A 22,501-nucleotide genomic window follows, 5' to 3' on the forward strand; every position below is an offset into this window, starting at 1 on the left:
ATCAACCTTCTTGTATCTTTAATGGTATTGAAACAAAGTAAACCGTTCATGATAGAATACATGGTATCCATTAATGACATAAATAAGTACATAAACAGCAAGAAACACATAAAGCAAAGGTACAGTGCTTTTATTGCTGTTCGTCATCTGAAAGTTTAAGACATTTTCTAGCACAGATATGAGCGGAATTCTTTGCAAACTGATTATCACCCAACAATAATGAATTGAAGAACCAACCCATAGAGTAATATAAATAAAATAAATCCGGGAAAAAATCATATATACCGCCTTCATTTATACAAGAACGGTTGTATGCTTAATTTCTTATCGAGATTGTCTGCACAAAATATAATTTAGATGTGAACATTGTGCATGTTACATTAATTTATTATTGAAAGCAAATTTGTATACATTGTATCAAAACAAAACGTTTGCAAACGATTAATTGTGAAAGTATAAGTATTGACAGTTATTACACGTGTAATCTAAACAAAAGTATAAGAATAAATAAATCCATTAAGGGTGTGGAGTAAAAGATTGCAGTTATTTATTCTTGCATCATCAAGCAGATACAAGCAAAAGTACCAATTTAAGAACAGTCTAATACGTGCTGAGTTTCAAAATACGTTCATAGTTCGGTATAAATTCCTAAGACTTTAAAACAACTTTCAGTAATGCGTAGACAAAAACAATATTTTTATTCAGAAACGATTTCGCTCCATTATACAAAAAAGGAAAGAAATAAGAGACACGACGAATACGTTTTTTAGTTTTTTTTAAGTAACCATGACAGAAAAGAACAAGTATATACGATCATGACTACACTTGAGCAAGTTAATTTTAAATATTAAGTATTAATTTACAACTATTAAGAAAATAGTATGTATATGTTACAGGCATTTTCTAAATTTAGGCATTTTGTAAAATGACTGAATTTTCAGGCAAATTTATAAAATGCCTAACATTGACAGGCATCATATAAATTGACTAAAAATACCTAGTCATTTTGTAAAATGACTGAAATTTTGAAACAAAATTCAACAAATTGCCGGTACAGTTTCAGGTAGGTTGTTAAAAAAAAAGGATAATCATCATTGAGATGCATATGACTAAAAACACATTTATCTTGCAAAGAAAAAAAAACTAAGAATGAGATTATTCTTCAAAACCCAGCTGGGAAAGTTTGTAATCTTTTCAGTGAAACTAGTTCAGTATTTACTCACTCTGTATTTCAGTCAGTAATTTTATGATTTTCTTGTCAAGATGGCAGAAGGACAAATTGCTCTTACAATAGAACAAAGATTACAAACATTTTTGAGAAAATCTAGATTTAAAACAGAAATATGTTATATGAATCAGAGAAAAAGAATCATTAGTTTATGTTGACTGATTATTGTTTGTTTGCATTCAGTAGCAAATATTTTATGCATATCTAAGACGAGAACAAATTGATAATAAATCAAAGAGATAAGTTCTGCAATGGATTGACGCGGATAAAGGACAATATATAATTATTATACCCCGCTTTAAAAAAGTGGGGGTATACTGTTTTACCTCTGTTGGTCCATCCATCCGTTCATCCGTCAGTCCATCCATCAGTCCGTCCGTCCGTCCCATGAATATTTTTCGTCGCATCTTTCTCAGGAACTACATTACAAGGATTTTTGAAAATTGGTTTCAGGGTTTATTTAAGATAGCTATACCGTGTGATGCGTTTTCAGATTTATCACTCAACAACTTCCTGTTTACTGTCAAGTATTTGGGCGGGGGTATCATCAGTGAGCAGTAGCTCGCAGTTTCACTTGTTTTGACTGCCACTTGAAGGATTGTTGGATATGAACAGAAAAAAAATGCCACAAATTTATACATCCCGCAAAGCCAAAAGGATTCCCGCCTATATATATAGCTTGGGCTTTGCAATACAAGACCGTGTTTGGTTGTGATGCAAAAATATGAGTATCTTCATTTTCACTGCCTCAAGGGATTTCTGGGATTTTTACAATCTGATGAATTAATGCGACAGTAATTAACCATTGTTAAAACCTTAAAAATCGATCATGAAAAGACAAATAAAGGTGCATTGACAGGGTAAGCGTCTTCTGTTATGGATGCGTATATATCTGCTTCATCCTGTTAAATGCTCTGATAAGCAAAATGATGTCTGTCAACCTAATCATATTAATGTGACTTTGAATATGTTGGAAACACATAAAAAAGAAGATATCCATGTATGTGCTTTTTGCAAAACCCTATGTTCGTCGAACGTTTTAAGTTTTTTTATCAGAAAACAACTTATTAACAGAACTGAATGTGTGATGGTCCGGGTTTCACCACATGTGGTTGTAGTGTGCTAAGACAAAAAACAAATCAGGACAAATGTGTAACAGATCCTGCCATTCAAACATTATATGAAATAACAGTCCAGTTCGGTTCTTGTGGGAATTTCAAATAATTGAGTAAAATTTATTGTTAATCATTAAAATTCAGTTATTATCAAAGATAAATCTGCTCTGTTGTTCGAAACTTTCTGTTGCTCAGTTTTGTAAATATTTTATTCTACGAAATAATTTCAGGCAATTTGTAAGTTGCCTTTCAATTTTTTTCAGGCATTTTGTAAGATGTCTGAAAAAAAAGTGGTCAATATAGAAATTGCATAAAGTTTTCAGGCATTTTACAAAATGCTTAAATTTGGAAAATGCCTTTAACATATACATCTATCAGGAATAATCTTTTTTTTTTATTTCAGATTTGCCATGCTCATATTGCTCAGCAAATGTAACAAGACCATTTCATATTTTTATGTTCATCTTGGCACTTTGTCTCAGCTGAAAATATTACAAACGATGGTCATACCTTCAATTAAAAATATAACGTCACTTATAATTTATTTTCTGTCATTGCCAGCATTAATGTATGGTGCGTCAGGGTGTTAGTATTGGTATCTTTCGCTTCTCTTTTTCCGCCGATTTTACATCATTGAGAATCAATCTGAAGAATGTTGAGATCCAAGAGCTAGTATATATATATCACTGAGTTAATTTCCCTCTTTAGTACATAGTAAGGATACAGGAATTATTTAATATTGGACAGTTCAACAAAACACAACTACCACAAAACAATAGTTGAACAATAATAAACAACAACGACCAACACCCAAATGGCACAACTTATACAAAAAAGTATAAGTGTGGTGAACTTAAAACCAGTTTTAAGCGAGCCTCCAACAACGCCTAACTAAACCCTATGTTGTAAACGTAAACCACACAAAATCAATCTGCAAAGTCCATCTAGTGGTCGATCAGAAATCTATATAGCAGCTGACATTTATTTTTTCAATATACATTTGTGTTTTGTACATTTTTTGCTGTTTGGTTAATAATTGTCTTGTAAAAATTAGTACACAATGATAGCCGCTAAGAGAATTATTCACAAAATAAAAAAAAGCAAGATGTTCAACTACAGGTCACAACACGGCCTTCAACAATGAACAAAGACCATACCGTTTAGTAAATAAACAAAATGTTAAACAATTCAAAGTCAACTGTCATAAAGCATATCTTAATTAGGATAACATTTTAGAAATCTTTGTTTAACGGGGAACTGATCTTTATTTTCTTTTAGATAAATCACAACTGATAGTTATCTCGATCTATCACATACACTTTTGTTCTTTTTTACCTTTAAATGGTAATCAATAAAATCTACAGATACATATACTGACCGTTATTGATTGTAGATATATTATTCAAATATGTTTCAACAACAGGGGTACTAGTATCTAACTAATATAAATTCAGCCATTCATTGAGGAAGTCGTTTTTTAAGAAAAGATTTAGAAACAAAAGATTCATGTAAGTAAATTGTTGTTTCACAATTAACGTGTACACGTACAGTCAATTAACATCTATCCGTAGAGTCAATTATGTATTTTAATATGCTTATTTTATATATTTTTCCAACAAAAAAAGTTTAAACGTGTATAAAAAATATATAAGACTGTTCAGAGGCATGTATTAATCTTGTCAAATTTCGTTTTACCATCGAAGTATAATAGTATTGTCTAGTAATAATGCTTCCATGATTTGAAAAAAAGCAATGCCATGATTTTAATGATAAACATTTATTTCTTTTCAAATATGTCATTTGTTAATGAATGCATTTCTCACAAGCAACATTTTTGACAAATTTGAGAAAGGAAAATTACAGAAATTGTGCAAGATTTCTTTGCAGAATATGTTTTTCGTTAATGTAAAAGCCCCTACTTTGTCATTTATATCGGTCCTATATATATATATATATTGTTTTATTATACCCCCGCTTTAAAAAAGGGGGGTATACTGTTTTACCTCTGTCTGTCCTTCCGTCAGTCCGTCAGTCCGTCAGTCCCATGAATATTTTCGTCGCATTTTTCGCAGGAACTACTTGACAAGGATTTCTGAAATTTGGTTTCAGGGTTTATATAAGTAAGTTACACCGTGTGATGCGTTTTCAGATTCATCACTCAACAACTTCCTGTTCACCGAACACTTGTATTATTTTACACATGATAGCCAAGTTGAAAATTTTCGTCACATTTTTCTCAGGAACTACTTGACAAGGATTTCTGAAATTTGGTTTTAGGGTTTATATAAGTCAGCTATACCGTGTGATAATTTTTCAGATTAATCACTCAACAACTTCCTGTTTACCGTCAAATATTTGGGCTGGGGGTATCATCAGTGAGCAGTAGCTCGCAGTTTCACTTGTTATATATATATTGTTTTATTAAAGTGCAACCTTATATAACATATTAATACAAATATGAAACATATTTTATAATGTCAGCTCATAGGCTTATGATGCACTGTACTTCTAAAGTTCTTATAAGTATCTTATATTGGTTAGAGTTTTGCGTTTTTTTGTTTTTGTTTTTTTTTTCTTGTGTACATTTACTAACTCGAATGCTCGAAATTTCAAGAAATTGTAAAATGACTGATAGCTCAAAATATAAGAGCCCTGAAAACAGTTATGTAACGCCCTAGTTAGTGCATTGTTAAGACCTTTTCACTGCGGATACGATCTAGCTTGACGATATATATAATCCCTTTCAAGAAGAAAATATTATAATCAGGAAGTTTTACTTTTTATGTTAAGAGAGCAGTTTAGGTAGTGAATAATACTTTTCTGTTGTGGTTTCCATGTCAAAATGTACTCTTTAGATATGTCTCAAATAAATTTCAGGGAATGATTAATCTAAAACAACACTTTTGCATATTTTGATAATGCATCAGAATCGGTCCTTTAGTAACTTGCTTACATAAAGAATTTGTAGATAACATTCCTCGAAATGCCAAATAATAAATCATGACAGACGAGTAGAATAATGGCAATCAAAATGTCCTATTGTCAAATGTAAATAAGCTTAGGTTTAAAGAAATGTTTAAATTTCAAACTTCTCAACGGTTCAATAAAAGATAAGTATCACTTAATGTAAATACTTAGTGTCAGTATTTATTTTCCCGTGACTTGAGACAAATGAGTTTGCACAACCACATATAATTATAACACAAATTGCATTTACATTTTCTAATTGAAGACGTATTTAGTTTCTTCTGTATTGTAAATATTGAAGGTTACAGAACTTAACAGAGTATCAAATAGTACTTCAAATTATACAAACACGACTGTATATTCATGAGTTGACAACTGAAGTTATAGTACATGTCAAGCTCACATTAATGACTCGATTGCAGCTGCGGATGCCGTATGGTAACCCAACTTTCCGCCATTCTGCCAAACCTTCCCTCATCAGTTACTTGTCCACATTCTATGTTTTGCTTAAATATATGGTGCAATATGTGCAGTAGGATCTGCTTACCCTTCCGGAGTATTTGAAATCAACCTAGGGTTTTGATGAAGTTCAACTTGTTCATTATTTGCCAATGGGTTTTCTATGCAGTGTTTTGTAGGCTGTTGAATTTCTTGTCGTTGTTTTTTACTGTTTTGCGTGGCGTTGTCAGTTTTTTTACTTATGAGTTTTGAATGTCCCGTTGGTATCTGCGGTCTCTTTTATTTTATGTACATAATTATATAATGAGAAGTTACACACAAAGTTGGACCAACCTGTAAACAAATAAGGGTTCTTTGACTTACAAAGTTTTTTATTAATAACTGGGCGCTAACTTAACTTTTGTTTCTCGGGTTATCTGATACATGTATTCAATTATGTTTTATTGCTATTATTTATTATCTCATATAATTTATCGAAGCCGTTCTTAGGGGGAAAAAGGAAAATAATGTTATGTGATGAATCAGAAATAGAAATTCATATAAATTAAGTCATTCGCACTTTTAAAGTTGAATGTTTTTATGCAGTGTTTCTTTTATACCAACCTTCAAAAATAATAAATTGTTCTTAAAATTATGTTTATTGTAAATATTTGGGTGTTCTCAAACACTTGAATACTCATATAGCGTATATTTATATTCATTTATTTTGAAGTATTTACCATTGAAAGGTAATTGACTATTTTTGTCAAATAACAACAAATAGAATTGTCCCAAATGTTTTCAAATAAGAAGTCAATTGGTATGTCAAATACATTCGCGTGATAACGTTTAAATCGTATGTGATGGTAACTGTCACTACTTATTATAGTTAAGTAGTTACCAAATCCGCCATTTAAATGCACAGACTTAATTTTAAGGCGTTGAAATACAAAGAACTTAACCAGTACTTATAACTTTGCCGTCGTAGATAAAACTCTACGCTAAAATCATCCACTGAGATCCTTAGAAAGGAATTGAAGTGAAGTAATTTTGCATCATAAAATTAGAAAGAAGCTAGAAGCTGTCATCAAGACCAGTCTTAAAAAAACCCACTATCAATCAGAAGTAATTCGTTGCACATATATAAAGAGTGCATTTTTTTGTGGAAACGACTACGGAAAAGTATTGTTCACTACCTAAACTGCTCTCTTAAAATAGAATGTAAAACTTCCCAAATACAATATTTTCCTCTTGAAAGGGAGCATATATATCGTCAACCTAGAAAGTATCCACAGTGAAAAGCTCTTATAAATGTACCAAAGGCGTAATTAAAGCCATCCTTTCACAGGCACATTGTCAAACCGTTGACTCATACATGCACGGTAGTAGCCAATCACAGCATCCAATCAGAACGAGACTTTGAAAACTGTAATACCAATTTATGAACAGTTTAGCTAATGTAGAACCAACGTACGTTCAATAACGAAATAGGTATAATCGTTTTACTTTTATCAGCTGCATATCATATGTTGTCGATAAAAAGTTAAAAGAAGAGAAAACACCAAACAAACATATTGTTCATATGGTTTTCATAACCGGTTGTGTCGGCAGTGTAAACGTCTTTTCTATGCATGACTCATCCGGTATGCAAATCTACACTCCTTTGAAATAGCTCGAAATGGAATAGGACACATTCGGGAAATCATGGAAGTATCATATTACTTTCATTCGTAAATGAACTGGTAAGACGACTCCGCAGTCATGTTTGGCTCAGCCACGTGAAATGCACGTTAAAATTCACGTTAAATTCACCTCAAACGAGCTATTACGTGAAAAGAACGTGAAAATTTTTACATGAATCTCATGCGAAATTTTTCACAAGAATTTCATATGATCTTTACAAAAAAAAAATATGTTTTTAATAAAATTTTAAAATTTAGATGTTATTTGAATAACTTTAGTTTGAAAATTCACGTGAGTTTTTACATTAGATTCACGTCAACTTCATGTAAAATCAGTTCACGCGAGTTTCACAGATAGGCTCGTTTGAGGTGAAATTCACGTGAATTTCACATGAGATTTACATGAATCTATATTCACGTGCAATTCACGTGTCTGAGTAAAATTTCCTTGTGTATTCTGATATCTTCAGAAATAAGACTGCGAAAACCTGTATCTCGGTGGTTGACAAATAGACACATTGTATCGGTCAACCAGTTCATGGTGATAATCGTAAAACTTGCGTGCTTAATCATAAAGACGAAGATTAATATGTTATTTCATATTCAAAGTTTTAATGTGTCAAACTACACTTTGATTAAATAACAAATCATGCGTTTATGTAAAATTTACCAACCAATTTGTCATTAGAGCTTTCTATAATAATATTCTAATGGGTTTTCAGATTATTTATACTATATCAAGACATGAGGTAATTTATGTACAAAACAAATAAATGTAGAAATACGTTTTCTTATTTGTCTAGTTGATCTTCACTGCACATTATCAAATTCACCTATATGTTGAACTTTCGTTATGTTAATTTTTTCATTCAGTTAAGTAAACAGTTATCATTATTTATATCCATAAACTCATAAAGCCACTACCATAGTATTCATCAAACATGATGTGTGCTATGATTACTTTTCAGTCTTCAAATTCCTTTCCGCTCTTGATCTGTCATTTGGCTTATTGCCTATCCTCCTATTGGTTTTCTTTCATTGTCCGTCTCGTTGTTTTTTCTATTCTTTCTTTGACGTATGACCAGTTTATCAACAGGTTCTTTTCCATAAAGTGTAACTGTGTCAATATGATCATTTACTTGTTATAATATAATGATAATTTTTGGTAGGAAGAGCAATACATAAAACGTCAAGTGAATGGCAAATTCAGCAACATATGATATGTATCGGAAGAGCACAGAAATGTTACCTTATTCGCTTTTGAATTGCAGAACATATTATAGATACTTTCCTCGACTTAAGGGCATACGATACAGTTTTGAACCCATAATGAAAATAAGATGAAAATTTGCAAATAGGCTATTTTTTACCTGATTAAATCAAATATGTAATAAAAAATATACCTTCATGTGCTACTTTTTGAGTAAAATGAGTTCGAAATTTCAGATATTTGCTCAAAATTCGGATTTGTGGACGTATTTTTCCTTCCGACAGAAATGCATAACTTTTTTGTTTTAAAAAATAAACACAAGCTGTTTTTTGTTAAATTATTTGTAATTTCTGTTTTATATAAGTATCCTATAAATCTTTTGTTTAGAAATAACTCAAATTCATCAAATGTTCATGAATGTAGAAAAAAAACGTCATTTTTTGCTATATATTGATCAAATTTAAAAAAAAAATGCATTATTGACTTTTTCATGAAAATTGGTACAAATAATCTTCATACGTAATCAAACCGAATGTAATTTTAAAAAAAATGGGTCCATGAACTCGTTTTCAAGTTGAATCAGTTTGAATGATAAAAATGAGTCGAAAAATATATCTTTTCCCGATAAGATAATTATAATGTGTTTATTTCCGATGCAAAGACCCTATGAGTGAATCAATATTAATACCAAAATATGCAATCCTTAATGACTTGACAACAGTATGGTAACTATATCCCTTCCGAATAAAATCTGTTTAAAGGTTTGGTTAGCTTTTGAGGTGAATGCCGACATTTTTTTTGTGCTTTGTAAAGAATATTACCATAAAAGATTGGATGTGAAATACCTGAACGTATAAGATGTCTGCATTTTATCTTTCAAAAGATTTTGTCTTTTATTAGTGTAATAGCTAATATAGGGAATAGCAGTTCCGTTGTTGTTTTGTGATACTTTTACCAGTTTTGTCATTTTCCTACTTTGATATTTGCTACTACTTGATGGGTCATGCATGCATATAACAGGGTAAACCTATCCTATCGATGTCAACGGAAATCGGAGTTTATGTTATCTCGACTGTTTATATATTTGTAAACAGACTTTTGATATATTGAATTTTCAATTTTCGCTCAGTGATTTTTTCTGAGTTTTCTATTTCAGTTTTTGTAATTAAAATTATTCAAAGCTTTTTGTATGCTGGTGTTTTGTTTAAAATTTCTCTATTATGCATGATGGTTTAAATGTTTTTTCAGTCCTGTTCTACCTTTTAACTGAGTTTTTTGCATGCTGTATATATTTTTTATAAATAAGCATGCACTCGAAATTGACCTCTAAGCAAAATTTCAAACTACAACTGTGCCCGAGTTTCATAAGATTCTGTTTATCAAATATCAATAAAAGTACTGAAGAACTGAACATCGGATGACCGCAAGTTCTAGTGGATGGTCTCAGAAAAAAATCATATCTCTATACCTGAAAGTTAGGTTAAGGTACATAGATATATTTTTTTCTGAGACAAGTTCCTGTGTGGATGATGAATAAATGACAGGGAATTCAACCTCACCGTAATAACTATTATATTGTAGTGATATAATCATTTGTTATCAGTATAATCTGGTTTGTTGTTATATTAATATTTGTATAACAGTTATATATATAGCAGATCATCTCTCCAGATATTCTTCCGCATTCGTTAACACAAATTTTCGGTATTCATGATTTGTTACTGATATATATATATTTCTCACGACAAAACATTTTCATATCATTTATCTATGTTCTTAAAAAAAATTATTTTCATGAGTATTCATTGAAGAAATAAATTTATAACAAGCCATAAGGAATGTTATTTTGCACTCGATAATATCCGCGTATTTATACGAAATACGTTCGGTTATCAGTCAAAAGCGCAAGGAAAACATAACACCGGTATGACCTCTCAAGGTCACATCCGATGTAAAACGCTTCTGAATTTACCTACATGTATAATATAATATACACAATCATTTAACGTATTAGGATTTCTCCTTTATTTTTTTATTTCTGGTGTACTCATTTGTATTTACTTTATTGGCCCTTAAAATTATGAAAATTTATTATTTTTCTTGACTAAGAAAAGTTCAATCAAAGCTTGTAATATTGACAATGATATGTCATTTCATATGATGTTTTTTGTTTTTCCATCATGCATTTCAATTAAGATGCAGATTTTGTTCTGACAAAAAAGGGGTTAGTCGATCACTAAATTTTATTTTATTTTTCTTGTTCAAACTATTTAACCTTGCGCAGGTTAATTTTAATAATGCGCATGTGAAAAATATATATATCACAGAGAAAGTTTGTATAAGTTAAGCCCATAATCATCAATCTTCATTTGTGGGGGTGTGTAATTGCAAATTACTTGATAACTAGTTTGGAAATAAGAATGAGCGTGAGACACATGGAGTTGAATAGATAACTTTATAAATAGTTATATTATATGGAAAGGTATATGCAATAACTGTATGTTCCAGAATAATTTATAATATTAACAGGTCAGTTTGTAATGCTTTCTTTGATAATCTAATTATGAAGTGTTTTTATTCAAACATCCATAAATTACGATAATTTTTTTTCTTAAATATCATGTTATGTTCAAATTTATTCTTGTGTCTATTTTTCGTTGCATTTTTGTTTATGTTTTACCGATGAATATATTTAATGCTTTACATTTTGTTTCTAGAAATGTAAAAAAAATGTTTCAAACTTGTCCAATAACAGTAAACTAGACAAGACAATAGATATTACACACACATTGTTATAAATGTATACATTTTGAATTAAAACCTTAATTATCTTTTATTAATTTTTTCATTATGTATATATATATACATATTTGTCTGAATGTAAGTATATAAGTGCACTAGTGTTTGCATGAGTATGTTTTGAAACATCTTTCACAACTCTCCTTTGCGTGACTTGTTTATACGTATTTTGGTAAATTTTTACATAGATATAGGAAGATGTGGTATGAGTGCCAATGAGACAACTCTCCATCCAAGTTACAATTTATAAAAGTAAACCATTATAGGTCAAGATACGGCCTTCAACACGGAGCATTGGCTCACACCGAACAGCAAGCTATAAAGGGCCCCAAAAAATTACTAGTGTAAAACCATTCAAACGGACATATAAGAATAAGGAGATGTGGTATGATTGACAATGAGACAGTTATTCACCAGAGTTCAAATGAAGTGAATATAAGCAATTATAGGCAACCGTACGGCCTTCAACAAGTAGAAAACCCATACCGTATAGTCGGCTATAAAAGGCCCCGACATGAAAAATGTGCAACTGCTACAATTCAAACGAGAAAACTAATTTATAATTTACAAAAAAAAAAATACGACAAACATGTACCAGTGAAAACCACTGAAATTCAGGCTCCTGGCTTGAGACAGGCACATACAGAATGTTGCGGGGTTAAACATGTTTGTGATCGCCCAACCCTCTCTCTAACCTGGGACAGTGGTGTAACAACACAACATAAGAACAAACTGTAGAAATCAGTAGCAATTTGCTCAACTCAAAAGATCGGTACGAGGCACAAACATGACTAACATAAAAACAGTAGACACAAATCACCGAAATAAGAGAACTCACAGTTACTGAAAGTTATTTCAAAGCCAATTACAACTAATAAATAAATCATGTTCCCCAGACTAAATAAAGTATCAATCAGTAAACATCCAGCGGATTTAGGATAATGACGTCATACATAGTACGAGAAATGCATAACCTTGTTTAATGTATGTCTACAGCCACGCTTAGTAGAGTAATGGAAAAAACATCAAAACAATCTCAAACACACACACTAATTTAATTTTATACAACATATGAAGGAGATTTAAACAAGCAGCTGTTATTAGATAGACTTTCAGTTTTATTTACTGATATTAAAGACACAATAACACTTTAATGTAAGTGACCGCCACGAAATAGCCAATTATTATAGATAAAATCGAGAATGGAAACGGGGAATGTGTCAAAGAGACAACAACCCGACCAAAGTGCAGAAAACAGCCCACTTCCACCAATGGGTCTTCAACACTGCGAGAAAATCCCGCACCCGGAGGCGGGCTTCAGCTGGCCCCTTAACAATAATGTATACTAGTTCAGCGAAAATGGACGTCACACCAATAGACTCCGTTTTCGGAAAGGGGAACTAATGATGTTGATGTTATTTATGGACAATTTAATTTATTGCGTGCAAGTCACATTAAGAAATTGTCAAATTGATGAACTCGTATTCCTTATTTGAAAATGAAACATTTAATTGGAAATATTGAACGCTTTCTAACAAAGTTTATTTACTACATTTCAAGTTTATGTTAAAATATATAAATTCTAAGTAAAATTATTCATCCATGTAGTACATTTGTACAATACTCGAAAAGTATTTAGGGAAGAGGAAATTATATATAATACATAACTAATATCATAAAGGTTTTCAAAGCTATCAAATAAATGACGCAAATGATCATTCTACTTTTTGTGCAATTAAGTGTTCAAAGGACATATCACTTTATAATTGAGATATTTTATTTTCAAAATGTATCTTTTTAAAATCTAAGTTACATTTGTAATTTGCTTTGCTATTTCCATTAAGCTTAGTACTCTACTGTTTTATTATTGAAGCTACAAACTTTACAAATAAATGCGATATTTTATCTCAAAATTTTTGTTTGATGTTAACATCTGTTAAAACGGAAATTTTTTTTTGATCATGTACATTGATTGAACAATGACCACTGATATTATGAACTTGGGTTCGATTCAAGGTCGGTGTATTATTAAAAGCTAAACGAAAAAGATTCCTTATCTGAAGTGTCTTATCAGTAAATTTATAGTATATTAGTTGTATGCATATACGACAACTATCCATCTAATAAGATTAATGGTACTAGTTTTACTGCACCAGATGCGCATTTCGACAATATATGTCTCCTTTGTGATTCTCGTGGCCAAAACACTTTATTACACGTTAGACACTTACATGAAATGCATTTATTGCATACAATTATAAAACATTTATTCGTGTGTTTCGCGAGGAAATAGAAAAAGGGCCACACATTTTTTGGTATAAGTATAATATAATTGAGTTATTAAGGAGATTAAAACATTTGTATTGGTAATCATGTTTCTAGTAATTTTATCAATAATTACTTTTTACATATATTTCTTAATACCAAGCGGCAGTAAGCAACCATACGACATTAATTAATTTGCAAAATTTCCAAGATGAAATCGGAAGAACTCGAATATGGTGTATCATGACCATGCATGGATCATATTTTACACATAATTGTTTAGAACTTTTTATTATCATTTTGTTTTGGACATATGATCTAGATATCTAGATATGCAAGAGAGGAGGTTTGTAGCACGTAAAACTGGTTTCATCCAACCCAATGTTGTGCCTGTATCATGTCAGGCTATCTGAACCATGTGTTATTCGTTATGTTATGTGATTGTTTGTATATTTTGTTTTTTGTTCGGAGAAGTCGGGTGTTGGTTGTTGCTGTAAATTGTCACGATTTGTGCTATTTTGGGCGATTCCTGTTGCCGAAAATTGACTTTTATATTATGTAATATAACATCATAAAAGGTAAATTTTGAACGGCAATTTGTTTTATGTATCTTCCTATATTTAGTACTGCAGAGTTGTACACACAGTTGATAACAATACACGATAATAAAAGAGTTTTTTTTTCACTTTTAATTTATCAAATGATATATGCAATAATCCATTAACCCTTTAAATCTAAATAGATATTTTCAATAAGAAAGAAAGATTTTTGGTTTGTCGGAGAAATATTGAAGCTAGTCTCCGGCTACTAAATAGATATAGGAAGATGTGGTATGAGTGCCAATGAGACAACTATCCATCCAAGTAACAATTTATAAAAGTAAACCATTATAGGTCAAGGTAAAGTCCATTTAAAGTAGGCTAGCGTACTTTGAATTTACAATTGATAAAAAGAAAAAAAAAACCGGTATGAATGTTTATAATTATGACTATTGAAAATATGTACTTATCATGATCATATGGGTGTAAACGTAATCGGATTTAAGACATGCATTTGCATGAAATATTTGCCACTGAACGTTAAACAATTAAAACTAACACGATTTTATGTCATTTCAGAGGCCAAAGTCTTTGAAAAATTTAGAATTATTCACTTTGACTTTTATTGTGTACACATTTAAAAAGTCTTATTTAAGTGTCATATATTGGTATGATTAGAAACACAGGTATGATTAGGATTATATAACAATTGATTTTGTTTTGTTTTGATTTGCTTTGTTTTTGTTTTTTTTTTGCTTTTTTTAAAGTTCGTAGTTATATTTACTTTTTTGGTTTTTTTTGTGTGAAGCTTCCGTAAAATTTTAGATATTATGCTATGATATGGGAAGTTGTCGGGTGACCATTAGGAAATTCAAGAATTCAGTCAAATGGACCCACCCAACTTCGTCAGTAAAACTGCATTAACTATTGCCAATTCCCCCATATGACTTCGACAACATTCAAAACCCAATACGTGTCTTTATTTTATTTCATTATGAATGAGAAGTGCATGCAATTAATGTAGTGCTTGATTAATCATTGTATAGTTTCCTTGTTTGAACTCTATAAGACTAACTAATTAATAGCTAAGTAGTTAAAATATGCATTCATCCACACTAATTTATGATTTATTCATTTATTCTCCTCTATCAAAACCGAAGAAATCTATAAATGAATATGAATTCAATTTTATTCAATTCAATTGAAAACCAAAAGTGCATTTTTTTGAATGAATTAGGGATATTATATAATTTACCAGCAGGGATTGTCATTCATTATGAATGGTGCATAACCCTATTATTGTAATTACATTGAAGATTAGCGATGAAATTGAACACAACACGCGACTTTGTCAATTTTGTTTTTCAAGTACAAAATGTTGAAGGGAGGACAGATTAAGCAATATGTATATGCCAATTAAAATTCGTATAAGCTTCGAAATGAAAGTAAAGAATTCTTGACACGCTTTTTGAGAATATGTCTCATACGTACATATTTATAAATTAAACAGGCTGAACATATTTTCTTTTGTGTTTGGGGGTTTAACTTGGCGGAGTAGCAGTCATATATGGTTAAAAGTTTAAAAGTAATTTAATATTCAATTCACATTTTTATATCTCTAAGGCAGAGCTAAATCGACTGACTATCACTATAACTGACCACAAAACTGCATGGTCCAGCAAGGATAGAATCACTCGGGAAAAGATTTTTGATAAGAAAATTAAAAACGTTGTCACCCAATGGTATCAATAAAAAGAGATCGATAAGATCAAGCAGTACTAACCGCAGTAGCCAGATATGTTGTTTCATTTTGTGATCTGTAGTGACGCACTCCCGTCAGTTGTAATTCATAAATTTTATCTAGTTTGCAAGATAGTAGAAAAATAAAAACAAACTTACTTTCCCTCTTTTGTTTTACTTCATTTGTATCTCGCTCAAGATTATTGAATTATATATAACTTTTCTACAAACGATGTTTGGTGTTCAATTTGTATGATGTTCAAAACTATACAAAGCTGCTCACACTGATGATTGATATTTGTTATCCGAAATACTTATTGAATTTTGTAAACATTGTTTCACATTTCTTTTATTATTGTTTTGAAGTTGTTGTACACTTATTTTATTTATTTACTGTGTACAGTATCGTTCACCCTAAATGTAAGGCTCAAATCTGTGTCCTTTCTTTTCTCAAATCTGTGTCCTGCTCAACAAGTCATGCACTGTACTGTGTGTTGACATCAGAATTATTAAAGCGTCGTCGAGGAAATATTTGCGTTGTAAAAAAAAATCATCTTGAAGATCATTTTGTTTTCCCTTTTTCTTACTGAATTATGTGCTTTGTGGCGATCTGTTAGTCAAGCCCTTTCCAATTGATTTTCAAAAATTATGGTAAGACTGAGCGCTGACGCATTCTATATGTGTCTGTCCCAATTTAAGTCACATTACCGAAGGTTTAATTTATAAGGGAAACGGATTCGAATAAATAAAGGGTCACATATTTTAGTGACATCACGTCACGGGACACAGCAAATCTTTATTTGTCTAAATGTTCCTTCTTCACTCGTACAAACAATGTATTCCATAGAGAGTCCTAATGATTCTTTACTAAGCGTAATAAATACAATTGGATGGCTTCTTAACGATCGGCAAATTGAATGGATATCCAGGACGAGAACACGTTAACGTTATATGAATATTAGCTCTGCTTTGTACTAGACCGACACGCTGAGTCGGATTTTCAACGTGCTAGTTCAAAAAGAAAAAAAACAGTCCACAGGAAGATATGTAACCCTACCCGGACACATTAATCTGACTCTGTGCCGACCAGTCTTTGTTCTTACTCCTTAATGTCGCGTGCTTATCCTTGGTTTTACAATGCCGGGTCGAAACAACGACCCTCGCACTCGAGGCGAACACGCTACCACGAAACCACCGAGGCGGTTTATTTTTCAATATTAGATATAGATTATTTTCCTTATTCGTGGACTCAAACACAAATAAAGTATTTATGAACAAAGACTAAATCACTTTTCTATAGGAAACAGCTCGCCTGGACGAATACAGCAAAGATTAGATTATATTCTAATCTAACAAAACAACTGTAATCAAAATCCCTTTGCAAACACACTCTCAAGTCACTCTGCAGCATAGTCGTACAAACATGTCTACAAAGAAAATAAAATCAAGAAATAGAATTCGTTCAGATGTTTAAATAAAACAGTATATGATTAACGTTCGATTTAGATCTGCAGAAGAAAGCAATGTGTTATAATAATTAAAAAAAATAAGCTTTACTCCACTAAAACCGAGCTTTGAATGGTCAAAATAAGATATATGTTTTCATTGTAAACTTTACCGCGAATGACCAGTCTGTGTTGTCCTACAAAGAAGCTAGCAAACATGAGCACATGTTCACCGTATAACATACATATACGAATCTATTGTTCACCGATTATGCTTGATTTGATGTTTCTGCTATTATCATGTTTTTTCGTGTCCGTACACACAACATTATTAAATAGAAGTTCTCTTATTTAATTAAACGGTCCTTTGTAATATCTTGATGCAGATTTATTTGCTGCAACTCATATAAAGCCTTCTTCTTTAATAAAAAGGGAAATATGCTAGATATACTTACTGGAACTGTGATATGATGATTAAAGCTTAAAATTTCTTCTTGACAGCATCCATGTATGTTTCGGCAATAAAGTTAATCGATAGGTTGTAGGTATTCCTATGGGTACCAATTGCGCCCTTTTATAGCAGACTTGTTCATGTAATATTGTGAATCACAGTTAATGGTCAAACCCAGTAAAGATCAGTCTAAATTACATTTAATTGATAAATTTATAAACACTTATCGTTACTTTGATGCTGTTTTTGCTTTAAATAATCAACAATTTTTCTGCGGAAATTTAACCAACGGAACTTACTTTAAATAAATCTAATAAGACAGCAATAATTGCCCTTTTCTAGATTTGGATATTTCAGTTTCACACGGGAATCTCTATACAAAAAAAATTACGACAAAAGAGTCGATTCTTCGTTCCCGATTGTTAATTTCTCTTTTAAAACAGTTATGTTCCTTTAGTTCCTACTGACGAGGTGTATATTTCACAAGTGGTAAGCTATGCATGAGTCTGTAGAAGGGTTTTGAGATTTCAATGAACGTAATTTATATATAACTGATAAATCATTAAATCAAATTAATTAAAACCTTTACTAAATTCTTTCATAGATACAAAGATTTGGTTTAGAAGTTTGGCTCTGTCTTGTAGAGTTCTTATCAAAAACGGGATACCACATCCTCATTTTTACGGTGATTTATTTATAAAGTTGTTTTTTTTAAGTATTCTTAAAGGTTATCAATTTAACACAGTAGTAAAATCTTTAAATATTGTTTTTATTGGTATTAACATTGATTTTGATTTTGAAAAAATTAAAACATAACTAAACATTTATTGCTATATATGTATTGTTATGAAAACTCATTATCCTACATTCTGTCGATACTGTTTACTTATTTTTTAGTACTGCACAAGGTCATACGTTTCTCATACTGTTTAAGGCGTCTTTACACTAAATCCGTTGGATGTGTCCTGATTGATACTTTAGTCTGGGAGAATATGATTTATTCATTAATTGTAATTGGATTGATCGAGTTTTCAGTCACTGCGAGTACTCTTATTTCGTGGCTTTGTGTCTATCATTTTATGTTAGTTTTTTTTAGCCTCGGACTGATCTTTTGAGTTAATAAGGTAGCTGGGGTGTCTTCCTCCATCTTGGATTTTGAAATATCAGATAATAATCGCTCTAGATCTTAAATGAAATGTGCAAATTTCGAGAGTAGTATGTTATTAATGTGTAAGACATAGATAATTAAGTTTTTTATCATATGTTTTAACCCAGATAAAGGAATTTTTTGAAATAGAATGTGTTATGAATTTACCTATTTTACTATGTAACAAGAAAACGAGGCCGGTGACCCCGTTTTTCCTTTTTCTTATCTGAAAGCATATTTTTAGAGATATCTTCTCATATTTTATCTTAAAATTCTATGGGTTAATTTTTTTTTATCACACAAAATTTGGTTTTCCATGCATAATCTATACAAATCGGACAATTTTGCACAACCTGTAGCGTAAAAAAAAGCCCGGTGACCCATATTTTATTATATTTTTAAAAAAAGTATGACATAAACTACATTTTGACAAATAATTAAAAAAATCTATGGATTTTAATATAGACCCCCAATTGTTACTGATTTTTACAGTTTGTTCTTATATTGTGCTGTTTCACCGCTGTCCCAGGTTAGGGGAGGGTTGAGCGCTCACAAACATGCTAAACCCCGCCACATTCTGTATGTGCCTAACGTCAGGAGCCTGTAGTTCAATGGTCGTCGTTGCTTAATGTCTGTTGTATTTGTTTTTCATAAATTGTTTTGTTATAAATTAGACCGTTAGTTTTCTCATTTGAATTGTTTCACATTTTTTATGTCGGGGCTTTTTAGAGGAGGGGGGGGGCTCTTTTTACAGCCGACTATACGGTATGGGGTTTTCTCGTTAGTGAAGGCCGAACGGTTGCCTATAATTGCTTACATTCACTACATTGTAACTCTCGTGGGTAGATATCTCATTAGCAATCATACTACATCTCATTTGTATATAAAATTATAATACAATCTGCGCATATACTTACTTGATCATGAGCACTGCTATTATTCTGTTATTTTGTGAACAAAGCACTTCAATTAATTTAAGTTGCGTCTACATTTTTTTACTTTATTTGAAGTGATAAAAGTGATTTGATTTTGATGATTTCTATTTTTTGTCATGTTATGATTGTTTTAGAAAATAAAATAGTACCAAGATTATGTGTTGTATGAGTCCTGGGACATAATATATTCCTTGGACATATTATATCATACTATTCCAAGATGAGTCTTATGAAATTGAAGTGTAATAAACGAATTCAAGCGATTACTTTAAAAAAGTAGAGGTTCAACTATTATGTTTTGTAATTATGTTAGACAAGTGAAGGTTTATGTCACGAATCTAACAATTTTATATGACAAAGCTGTCTGTAAACAACATAAAAAATAAATGTGAAATTCAATGACGAAATACAATGGAATCATACAAACTGAGCGCTGTCAAATTATTCAACTTGAATTGTTAATGAGTAAATTAAATATTTTGACAACGTTTTCATTTTAAAACTAATATTTTTCATAATTATTTTCGCCTGCGAAACTAATATTTTTTTATAATTAGTTTCGCCTCTTTATTAAAATATGGTCCGAGTAATTAATCATGGTTTATATAGGTTTATATAGGTGTATACGATCGCTGATAGAAATATACTGATTTAATCTTGACAGTGTTTTTCTACAATCACTAGGTATTGCTCATCACCTTCTATGCATTTACAATGCAGTCAGGTTTAACTTTTAAAGGAGTAACCCCATAACTGTCATGAAGGTACAGTAAGTGTAAAGTAATTTTGAGCATTACAATCACTTAGAAACGCGCGTACACAATTTCAATCCTTAGAGTTTATTAAGTCAATCTATGTAATATTAGGTTCTCGTCAATAGTAAGCAAAACCCTTATGTTTTTAAAATGTCATTATTAGAACGAAAACTTGACATGAAGATAGAATACAGATGTCGAATATCCTTTGTCAGGTAAAAAACATGATGGGAAAGGTAACAAATGGGCAATAAAATCACAAAGCTTCAAAGGCGAACAGACAAAACATCAGTTCTTAAAATACTACATATACAACTCGAGATTGAGCAACACGAACCCCCCAATAATAAAACGGTGTTTAATCAAGGAATTATAGTTTGATATAAACACGGAATTGTATGGATTCTAAACGGAGTATAACGGGTGCGTCGTCAGGGTAAGCACTATATGTTTCTAGACTATATGAAAAATTAACAAGAGGTACTGTTTTTCTTTGGTATTAGTTTTAGCAATTGCATTGAGAATCCTGAAATGTATGATTTAAAATTGTTCATCAAAATCTGTTTTGCAAAACCAAAACAGGGTTCAACAAAATGAATATGTTCTTCTTCACGTGAAAAAACGCCGAGGCGAACTTGAGACAGTTCATGTCTCTTGATAGGATTGGTAAGGGTGTTCAGTTTTTCATATATTATCGTTCTGATATAAATAAGGATAATCAAGCAATATTCTCCATCACATGAAAAATAAATGTTTTTGACAACTTTGCAAAATAGAATTCATTCAAACAGAACAAATTATATTTCATGGTTGGTTTTATTGGTTTATGTATTTAAGTTTTTGATTGCATTGCATTATCGTAAGGTTGTTTTTTTCTTTGATGGTTAGTTCCTTCTTAAATCAATTTCGTGAGGTCACTGTCAGCTTACACCCCAACCCCCCAAAAAAATGAAAGTAGTGATGATACAAAGAAAAAAAGGCGGACATTCCAAAGGAAGAATCAAAACCAAGAAGTCTAAGAGAGATTGATTAAAACATGGCAACAAAATCGATACACAACGGAAAGACTGTCTAGAAAACACCACATAAAAACAAAAGATTTGGCAACACGAATTCCATAAAATCGGAGGGTTCCGATCTCAGGTGTTCCAGAAGGGTAAGCATGTGGCACTCATCATGCACCTCGTTGTAAGTACAAATTCAATGTTAAGTCTTATTCAATGATGTCATAATACAGCGGGAGTGTGGCGGGCTACGATAATTGGAACATATTCGCTGTAAAAAAGTATGTACATCATATGTAGTACTTAACTATGATTAAAGTAGTGCTTCTTCACCTGCCCGTCTAACTAAAGTATGAGGGGTGAAATAAGAAACCCTTAGTTAACATCAAATTAGGAAAAAACACAATCAATCAGATGTTTCTAATGATAATTATGTTCTGTCCGTTTCTTTTCGAACCCCAATAATGTCACGTTTAAGCAATCATTAACCAACCAAACATATATTTCCAAGAAACTTATTTAACAGTAACTGTAACAATAAACAATTACAAGTTCTTGAAAATGAAAGATAAAATTTTCTCTCCGACTTAGTTTTTTAACAGGAGTTTTTTATGCGAAATTACGCCATTAAAAAAATCCGTAAATCGCAGTTTGACATTTGTAGCTCTGGTTTCTTAATGAAGAGTTATCTTCAATTCTCGTTTTCTTCAACAACGAACTGCGCTACTGATGATAACAATTTACTTCACTAGTCCAGTATTCTAGTAAAAGGTTCCTGTTT

General features: G+C 31.3%; 1 protein-coding gene across 2 annotated transcripts in view; it reads left to right on the plus strand.

Annotated features, from left to right (window-relative positions):
• LOC127730405 (deleted in malignant brain tumors 1 protein-like) overlaps positions 1-22,501 on the plus strand; it is a 73,950-nt gene that overhangs the window by 28,841 nt on the left and 22,608 nt on the right. The window contains exon 9 of one of the 2 annotated variants that reach the window (XR_007995094.1): positions 2,747-3,851. The gene's annotated coding sequence lies outside the window, so the exon portion shown is untranslated. Of the gene's footprint in view, positions 1-2,746; positions 3,852-22,501 lie in introns of those variants that run through there. The other variant, XM_052238790.1, reaches the window with a different exon arrangement.

Source organism: Mytilus californianus, unplaced genomic scaffold, assembly GCF_021869535.1.
Source record: "Mytilus californianus isolate M0D057914Y unplaced genomic scaffold, xbMytCali1.0.p SCAF_2, whole genome shotgun sequence".
Lineage (NCBI taxonomy): Eukaryota > Metazoa > Mollusca > Bivalvia > Mytilida > Mytilidae > Mytilus > Mytilus californianus.